Source organism: Nicotiana tomentosiformis, chromosome 8 (genome assembly GCF_000390325.3).
Source record: "Nicotiana tomentosiformis chromosome 8, ASM39032v3, whole genome shotgun sequence".
Lineage (NCBI taxonomy): Eukaryota > Viridiplantae > Streptophyta > Magnoliopsida > Solanales > Solanaceae > Nicotiana > Nicotiana tomentosiformis.
This window is the reverse complement of record NC_090819.1, coordinates 90568579-90579451: the sequence shown is the minus strand read 5'-3', so window position 1 is coordinate 90579451 and position 10873 is coordinate 90568579.

Here is a 10873-nt window from a genome sequence, read left to right as displayed (position 1 = left end):
GAGTTTGTACCTCAATCCCTTCGAGATGTATGGCACACGGAGTTTGAGCTGCTACGCCAGGGCACTATGTTAGTGTTAGAGTATACCGTGAGATTCAGTGTTTGGCCAGGCATGCACCTGCTTTGGTCGCCACAGTTAGAGAGCATGTCCGTAGATTCATTGAGGGACTCAGGCATGATATTTGGTTCAGCATATCTCGGGAGTTAGAGTCAGATGTTTTGTTTCAGCAGGTGATAGGGATCGCTCACCGAGTAGAGGGCATGTGGGACCAGGAGAGAAGACAGGCGAGGCCATGAGAGAGAGTATAAGCGAGATCAGGAGAGAGAGGACAGGGAGGTGAGGAGGCCTCATAGACCGGATAGATCTACTGGTCCTTATTTTGGAGGCAGGGTACGATATGGTAGAGGTTTTGTGGGTCAGCCAGTTCAGTTTGCACTTCAGGCTTCGCATAGTGTTTCAGGTGCTCAGGGGTCTCAGAGTACCCATACCGCATAGTTCTCCCAACCACATCAGCAGAGAGGTTGCTTCGAGTGTGGAGATACCAGCCATAGGGTGAGAGATTGTCCTAGACTCCAGATAGGTATGTCACAGCGTAGTATTCAGGCGAGTAGAGGGCGCCCAAGAGGGGAAGTCCCGACCCGTTGATGTGTTTCATATAGTAGGCTTGAGGCCACTGCACCAGATGATGTCACACAGGTATGCTTTTGATTTGTTATAGAGGGGCACCATTCGTATTTTGATTTGGTTTTGTTTATCGGGGCGGGTTCCCCTATTTGTTGTCCCACCTATGGGTGAGTTCATGACTTAGTATTATGTTTAGGTGTTTACCCCTATTGGGAGACTCTATGAGTGGTAGCCTGTGTCTATCATTTGTTTCTATTCATTTTTTGAAAGTTACGAGACTAGAAGTGAATTCATGTTGTCCATTATGGCAGGTTTGATGTGATTCCTGAGTAAATTGGTTATAATTTGTGATTTGATACTCTACCGGGGTGAGAGTTTAGCAAGTGTTGAGATTTTATTGGCAGAATTGAGTTAGTGGAAGATTTTCATTGGTATGATGTGTATTCGACTTGTGATTCAGAGTTGAGGGCGAGACCCTCGCGACTCCATATGATTTGATATGTATGAGTCGGGCTGCGTGCCGCGGTGGAAGGTTATACCAGAATAATATCCTTATGATTTGTTCATGTACTTTGATTTTTCCTTTTGAATTGATTCGTAGTATGATACTGTTAGAGAGTTGTGTCTGCTGAGCTTGTTTGATATTTCCCTTATGTGTTTCTCTTTACATATTCAGTCATTTTCATTCTGTGCTTCTCGAGTTTTAGCTTGCGGGGTGTGTGCCCGGTGGTGTTAGTTGTGACTTGTTGATTCGGTGTATAGTTAAGAGATCTTCGTGTTTCTTGCATCGTTGTCAGTGTTGTGGAGGTTTGAACAGGGTTCTAACGGATATGAGGCTAATTGTCAGTGATGGTTTTGATTACGGGCAGCTATTGTGATCAGAAATGTTATTATGGGCCTATGTGTGGTGTGTCTTGTTGTGTGGTCGTACTTTGTGGGTGTAGGCATGAGTTGTTACAGTTGGTTGAGACTGATACCGGTTATGGATTTAGAATCGGATCTTTTGAAGATAAATGGAAGGTGAGAATATTTTACTCTAAGGCTTATCGGTGTTGACAGAAAGGATGAATTACAGTTGGGATGGTGTCGTCAGGCTTATGTGGATTGGGGTGACGTGGATTCGCCCGCGGGTGTATGTTGGATATGTACTTTCAGTGATTGGAAGACTTCGAGGCGATTCTTAGCACGTTCGAGGACGAATATTTGTTTAAGAGGGGAAGGATGTAATGAACCGGCCGATTGTTTTGAGAATTTAAGTTCCGTTCGGCGGCATAAGGTCTTGAACAGCGTCATATTATGTGTGATTTGGGACACTTAGTCCCTAAAACGGAAGCTTAAATCTTAGGATTTCGACCGTAGTCGGAACTATGTGAAGACGACTCCGTAATGGAGTTTCCTCTGTTCCATTAGCTCCGTTGGGTGATTTTGGACTTAGAAGCATATCCGGACTGTAAATCCAAGGTTTGTAGCTGATTTAGGCTTGAAATGGCGAAAATCGAATTTTTGGAGATTTGGACCAGAAGTGGACTTTTTGATATCGGGGTCGGAATGCGATTCCGAGAGTTGGAACAGCTCCGTTATGTTATTTGGGACTTGCCTGCAAAATTTGACTTCATTCTGGGTTGATTTGATAGGTTTCGGCACGGGTTTTAGAAGTTGGAAGATTTGAAAATTTATAAGTTCGATTCGTGGTGCGATTCGTAGTTTTAACGTTGTTTGATATGATTTGAGACCTCGAGCGGGTCCGTATTAGGGTATAGAACTTGTTGGTATGTTTGGACGGGGTCCCAAAGGCCCTGGCTATTTTTTGGACGAGTTGCGGATGATTTTCATGGTTTTGGGGAGGTCTGAGTTCTGGTGTAATCGCACCTGCGGACCTTGGGCGCATGTGCGAAGATGGAGGCGCAGGTGCGAGAAGAGATAGACTTGGAAGTCTCCGTAGGTGCGGAGAATTTGTGCGCATCAGCGGACTCGCACGTGCAGAGATGGAAGCGCAGATGCGAGAATTGAGTGTTGGCCTTGGGTCGCAGGTGCGAGGAAGTTCCGCATCTGCGATGCTCGTGGATGCGCAGAAGGCTCGTGGGTGCAGAGACTGTGGGAGTTAGTGACTTCCGTAGGTGCGACTGGCTAGCCCGCAGGTGCGGTAGGCGCAGGTGCAAGAAATGGTCGTAGCTGTGAGGATCGCTGGGCAGAAAGGGGTTCGAATCGAGGGTTAGTTCATTTTCACTCCATTTTTGATTTTTAGCTCGGGAGAAGGCGATTATTTGAGGGACTTTCAGAGGAATCTTGTGGGTAACGATTTCTTACTCGAATTTGGTTTTATTGCATTAATCTATAGTTGTTTCTCCATTTAATTTCGGATTTTTGGGGTTGAAATGGGGGGAAATTGGAAGAACTTCTTCAATAACGATTTTGAGTTTTGAAGGGGGATTTGTGGTCGGATTTGAGTAATTCTTATATGGTTGGACTCGCGAGTGAATGGGTGTTCGTATTTTATGATTTTTACCCGATTCCGAGATATGGGCCCGGGTCGACTTTTTAGGGCGAATTTCGGATTTTTTGTTAAAATATTAATTTCATTGATTAGATGAGTCTATTATTGTTGTATTCATGTTATGCAATCGTGTTTGGCTAGATTTGGGCCATTCGGAGCGGGATATTAGTGGAAAAGGCATTGTGACTGATTGTTTGAGCTTGGTTCGAGGTAAGTATCTTGCCTAACCTTGTGTGGGGGATTTTTCCCTTAGGATTTGAGTCTTCTATGTTGATTGTAGTCCGTGTACACGAGGTGACGAGTGCGTGCACGGACTTATTTGTGGGAAGTTGGCCTTTTAGGGTTCTTAGGTCCTTGTATTCATTGAATATGCAGTTGTTCTTGTTATGATTATATGTCTTATTTACTAGATTCACATCTACCTGTTTAATTAGAATCAATTGCTTCATGATCCACTATTATTGTTACTTGATTCATATGTGCCTTAACTGAAATTGTTATCTCTTTTATAGCCATGCTATCTTTTCATAACTGCTTATCTTTATTTGGAATTTATATTATTTCATCCTATAATTGCTCAGTCTTAATTGAGGTTATGATTATTTTTTCGTTGCTTATCCTTAATTGAATTGTTGAATATCCTTCGTAATTTCCTCAACCTTAAAAGAAGTTTAGATATCTTATATCTTAGTCGACTTATTTTATTTGACATTTTTTGATTCGTGTTAGCTTCCTTGTTGTTGAAGTGTATATTGTGGGATCGTTGCTACACACTAGTTTTCCCTTTGTTGAGCTGTTCTCTTTACGCCTAGCATTCTTTACTGTGGTTATTCCTTGTGAATTGGTTCTACCGTTTCTTTGTGAATTAAAGTTCTTGAGTTGATTTACTTGTCATACTTTGTATTATTGTCATTGTTGTTGTTGTACTTGTTGTGGTGATGCACGAGGTTTCTGTCGTGCGGTTGTTATTATGGGGTTGCACGAGGTTTCTGTCGTGCTATTATTACCATTGATATTTGCACATGCGGCGTGACAAGGCAGGATATGTGTGTGTGTGTATGTGTGTATATATATATATATATATATATATATATATATGTGTGTGTGTGTGTGTGTGTGTGTGTGTGTGTATTTGGGTTGCGCATGTGGCGAGACAAAGTGGGAACATTATTATGCACGTGTAGCGAGACAAGGCGGGCATTTATGTTACTATTGCACACGTGGCGATACAAGGTGGGCTGTCAAGGGTTGAATTGTGATGATTTGTGGCCTGGGGGCATTCATATTGTTGATATTTGTATAGTGGTATACGTACCTGTGTGAGCTTTATCTTGTGAAAGTTGTGAGAAAATATTCTACGTGATGTCCGTTCTTTTTTCCTTATGCTTAATTGCTGATATGGACTATGGTAGTACACTTGCACAAGCATATACGAAGTTAAGCACTCTTATCGGATAAGAGGTGTTCTTGATATTGTTGAACATAGATGCTCACCCTTATTTACATGCCTTCTATGTGAGAATGACTCTATTGGCACGTGAGTCGTCAGTGCGGTTATGAGATGTTTTGAGGGCACATAATGCCAAGTGTTAGAGTTCCGGTATTGAGACCCGTAAGTTGTGATTTGTCAAAGGTTCGGTACCTCGTGGAGTTGCTGACTAAAACCTGATGTAAAAGCGTTATAGTTGCTGAGTTATTATTTGTCCTTGATGAATTTGTGATTCCGGATTTAGGTTGTGTTCCATTCACCTTTCTGTGTCATTTTCATGATATTCCGTTGATACTTGTTGTTTCCTTCCTTATTGCCATTACTGTACTGTGAGCCATATTGCATAGTCTTTATGTAGACATCTTACTTCTGTTGTTCATGTACTTATATATGTTCAGTTTATTAGACAAGTGGGTGTCTTGACTGTTCCTCGTCACAACTCCACAGAGGTTAGTCTTGATACTTACTGGGCACCGCTGTGGTGTGCTCATGCTACTCTTCTGCATATTGTTTTGTGCAGATGCAGGTAATTGTTCGTTAGCTAGCTGTGTGGACTGTTGCTGCGGAGACTCAAGGTAAACCTCCTGCTGCGTTCGCAGGCTTCGGAGTCACCTTCAACTTTTCGTTTTGCACTGTTTATTCTTATTTCTGGACAGTTGTATTTAGAAGTTTTCTAGCAAATACTCTGTAGAGCTTATGACTTGTACTACCAGTTTTGGAAATTTTAAGAGATTCTATTTAAATAATGTTGTTGTTTTAATTATTGTTAGGCTTACCTAGTCCCTAAGACTAGGTGCCATCACGATACCCAACGGAGGGAAAATTGGGTCGTGACACTTCCCAAAATTCAACTTTTGGTATTTCAAGCCTAATTCCACTACGGACCTCCAAATAATTTTCCGGACATACTCCTAAGTCCAAAATCACCATACGGAGCTATTGGAATCATCATAATTAAATTCTGAGGTAGTTTACACATAAGTCAATATCCGGTCAACTATTTCAACTTAAACTTCCAAGCTAACTCCGAAACACCTTAAAACCAAAACCAACAATTCACACAAGTCATAATACCTCATAGGAAATTATTCAAGACTTCAAATAGTTGAAAGGAGCGTAAATGCTCAAAACGACCGGTCGAGTCGTTACAATCTCCCACACTTAAACATACGTCCGTCCTCGAACGTGCCAAGAGTTGTTCTTAACCTTCAAATCTCTATTCCACCTTATCACGCACATACCCGGGGGTGATCCCACGTCACCCTATTCCACATAGGCCTGACAACACAATACAAATAAAAATCCTTAATTTAACCTTAGCCCAAAAACCTTGGAATTCAATTCCCAACCTTCAGAATTTCTTTTCAAGACATGAATCTTACATTTACACATTGTATGAGTCTGAACAAGCTGCATCGAGCTATAACTATAATTACCTAGCATATTACACATCTCGCCTGCTCGTAGCACTATTCCTGATCACAGTAACTACTTCAAACTAACCAAGTACTAGTATAAAACCCTACATCCAACAGAACCTCATTCCAAAACCTTCGTACACTGCCAAAGATGAAAGAAACAATCAAAAACTCATAATCACTCATCAGATCAACTAGTCATGGAGATCTCTCGCCCCAACTAGAACCACAATCCTCTCCTAAGCCGACTTTCAATATTATCCTCCCGAATATACCATAATCAATCCTGATAGTACCCATTCTAGGTCCAATGACTTTATTTTATTAAACGAAACTATCCTACAAACACACCACATCAATGTAACTTAAGCCACCACTGCGCACTCCGTGTACCCAAATATGGGAGATGTCTCAAGGAAGAGAACCGTATTGCAAGTTCCACAAGCACCAACACAACTGCAATGTTACAACTAGTTCCTCAAATTTCGTGAAGCCATAGGCACATGTGCACAATTGTAGAGGAAGGAAATTAATGAATCAGATAAAGTATCATAGAAAGAAAATTCCCACACATGGAACGGACGACTCACGTGCCAATAATATGAATCGCCTGGCATGGTCACAGGCCTCTAGTCCCAGCATATCATACATGAACAATTAAACAAGTACACTTGTATATGATAATGAAATAAGATTCACATGCTTCTGGACTGGTATAAATAACACGCCATAGTGTAAGTATGTGCAAAGTCTACTATCACACTTCAAATCGGCAATTTAACGCATAAATAGTAACTACCCCCTTTATTCAAGGAAATTAGCCTCTTTGTAACCTCAAATGCAGTCCATATAGTTTTCAACAAAGGTATGAACATGAGAAATGTTATAACTTTACGCTTAACAGTTAACTCTAGGCATATCATAGCCTAAGCATTCTTTCGAGTATGAATACATGCCCTGATGCTCGCACATTGGCTCAAACCTCTCATATATGCATACTTATAGCGCGTAACTATCACAAATAATTAACGCAACTAGTGCCTCCACTGAGATTAAAGAAAAACTCATCTCAAACAGGCCGCAACCCGAAACAATATACTTCTGAGAACTTCCAGTCTCCAAATTCATCAAACACATGAATTACCGTAACTGATCTCAACTCCAGCACTAGAATGACTAGCACATCTTCCATTCACGATCTTCCCATAAGGAATACTTTCATAATTCTTCCGTTCCATATAGCAATAATTTGAATATTAGCAGTCTATCAACCAGGTGAGTACTGCAATATCAATGAACATCCGTAAGCCAAAACACAATGCGCCTTTTGAAATGCGCACCCTTCTCAGGGATTACCGAGCAGTTATAACATTCATCTAATTATCTGAATCCCGCGCCACACACCACATCTTTCATGTCATCATGTGACAAGCACGAGAATCTCATTATCAACTTTGGGTAACCAGCAAATTACATACCTGGTCATTCAGTAACCTTCATCTTGCTTCCTTCCAGGAAGAATTCATAATACACAATATGTTTCCTACACTGGTAGAATATATCCGGTTCAACCCATGGTAGGAACCATTAAGAACACTTTGAAATCCATTTGCACATAACCAAGCTATCAGAACTAAATCCCTATAACTCCACCGAGCCACACAAGTTGCCAAATCCGAGAGTATTGCCACAAAACACCCGTAAAGCCTCACCTCATCATAAGAACTAAAAGAACCGAGCATACCATTACCATATTGATCCAGCATGTTACCCATTTGTCCTATTTTCTCCGAGTTTCTTCTGGATTATCCTCAACTTGCCATTTCTCCTTGTCAGAACACCACTACTTTACCCAAAGATCACTACAAGACATCCTAGCATAAAATTACACCGCCCTAAGGCCCATAATACCCATACTTTATTACTGCCATAATACTGCAGTTAGTTCAACGAAAATGCTTCTCAAGCTTAAGCAACACCCACCATAAAATACCTTAATCATCCGCTAAGTTAGCATTTATTCTTGCGACAATCAAGTCAAATTTTTTTAACCCGATTCAAATTCAAATCTCAACACATACGCTCTGTTGGTAGAAAAGAAACTCTCTATTCACATCATAAGGAACACACCTACATAGATTACTGTGCAGGAGATAATCCACCTGCTTAGTCTCAAATTGGCATCTGGTTATACCCTTTCGCAGCCACAATTACTATGAAATCACTTAATCCTTCTGAGTCCAAACTCATTAACCAGACACGAGAATTTAATTTGCCCCAAAATTTAACAACGTGAAAGATCTTTCAAAACATTCACACTCGAGATTGTACGTCACATCAAAACGAAAATAAAGCACCCAATGGACTTCCTTTACATTTCAAAAAAACACTTCTCATCACGTTCAAATTATCTTAACACATCTCGCAATTACATCATACTCATCACAAAGCCATTCCACCGCTAATCGAGCCACAAATTCCACTCGAAGGGACATTACCGAACATATGAGTCCAAATGTACAGGTTACAACTGAAGCTACCGAGCCTAAGCTGCAGTCTAAATCTGGCCTTAAGTCCTCCAGACTAGCCCATCACCAAAACATAGAATACATATCTTGAACCTCGTTCATAGAATCACAAGCCGGCAATGCACAGCTGATACCGAGCGCTCATGTGCGCATACGAATGCATGAAAGAAATTCAAAGAGTTATGTTTCAAGCTGAATTAATTCTGCACAATAGAATACAAGAAAGTGAAATTTTCCTAAGGGTTCGGCAGCCTCTTGAAGATAAGTACAGACATCTCCGTACCGATCCGCAAGACTCTACTAAACCTGCTCATGACTCGTAAGACCTATGTCACCTAAAGCTCTGATACCAACTTATCACGACCCAAAATCCCAACATGTCGTGATGGCGCCTATCTCGATATTAGGCAAGCCGAAAATCTCAATAAACCAAAACTTCTCTTTAAGATTGAAAATATAATATTTAAATACAATACAAACACTTCCCAAAACCTGGTGTCACTGAGTACATGAGCATCTAATATGAATACAAGTCTGGAAAATATAGTCTATAATAGTCTGGGACCAAATACAGTAAACAAAGAGATAGAGAAGGAGAGACAAGGTCTGCGGAATACGGCCGCTACCTCAAAATCTCCTGAAAATCAACCGCGCGAAAGGATCAACACCCGCAATGTCCGGAAATACCTGGATCTGCACATGAAGTGCAGGGTGTAGTATGAGTACAACTAACTCAGCAAGTAACAATAATAAATAAGAAACTGAAGATAGTAACAAGCTACACAGTTATGGTTCATTTCCAGTAATTCCAACAAAGAATAGACATGCTATCAAATCTGGCAGTTTAATGTCAAATCAATTTTTATACAGTTCATGTTCATGTAATCCGTATATCAACAATCTTTCAGAGATTTCACAACAATGACAGATAGCAACTAAGTGCAACAACAAATGAAAATCAAGTACAACCTCTTAAGACAATAATCACTCACTGGGATCCCAGCCCTCATCACTCTCTGGGCTCCCAGCCCTTATCACTCACTCTCAATGGGTACTCGCGCTCACTGGGGGTGTACAGACTCCTGAGGGACTCTTACAGCCCAAGCGCTATAATCTGCACGGACAACTCATGTGCTGCACGGACAACTCACGTGCCATAATATAAATATCCGGATTCGCATGGCCAACTCATGTGCTATAGTATAATATAAGGATCCACATGGCCAACTCACGTGCTGCATGGACAACTCACGTGCTATAGTATAATATAAGGATCCGCACAGCCAACTCACGTGCTATAGTATCAATATCTCACAATCAGGCCATCGGCCTCACTCAGTCATAAATCTCTCCAGTCTCTCGGGTTCTCAATAATCATGAAATCAACCCAAACAACAATGATATGATGTATCAATAATAATAACAGAGACAGAGATAAAATGTGCAAGTAAAAACTGAGACTGAGTACATATAGCATTTAGCAGGCAATTCAACAAGTACGAGACCTCTGTGGATCCCAATAGTACTATCACATAGCCTAAGCATGATTTCTAACATGATTTACAGTCAAATTTTATTAACACATAGTGAGTATATAGCTAACAATAAATTATTCAACTTTACAGTTTTCCGGGACGGACCAAGTCACAATCTCCTCAGTGCACGCCCACACGCCCGTCACCTAGCATGTGCGTCACCTCCAAAATAATCGCATGATACCAAAATCCGGGGTTTCATACCCTCAGGACCAGATTTAAAACTGTTACTTACCTCAGAGCGTGAAATTATTTACTCTGCTATGCCTTTGCCTCGCAAATCGGCCTCCGAATGCGTCAAATCTAGTCACAAATAATTCATTTTAATCAATAAATTTTATTGGAATTAACTCCATAAGAAAATGCTAATTTTTCATAAAAATCCGAATTTTAGCTCAAAAATCGTCTGTGGGGCCCACGTCTCGGAACTCGATAAAAGTTACAAAATCCGGAAGCTCATTCAACCACGAGTCTAACCATACCAATTTTATCGAAATCCAACCTCAACTCGACCCTCAAATCTTCAATTTAAACTAAGAGGGTTTTCAAACTTTTCCAACTTAATTCACCAATTAAATGATAAAAATAACCATGAATTCGGGTAATTTAACCAATATTGAGTTAAGAATACTTACCCCATTATTTTCCTTGAAAAACTCCTGAAAATCGCCTCTTCCCGAGCTCAAATCTGTCAAAAACTGAAAATGGATTCACAACTTAAACTCTCTGTCCACACCTCTCTTCTTCGCGAACGCGATAGGTCCCTCGCGTTCGCGAAGCACAAC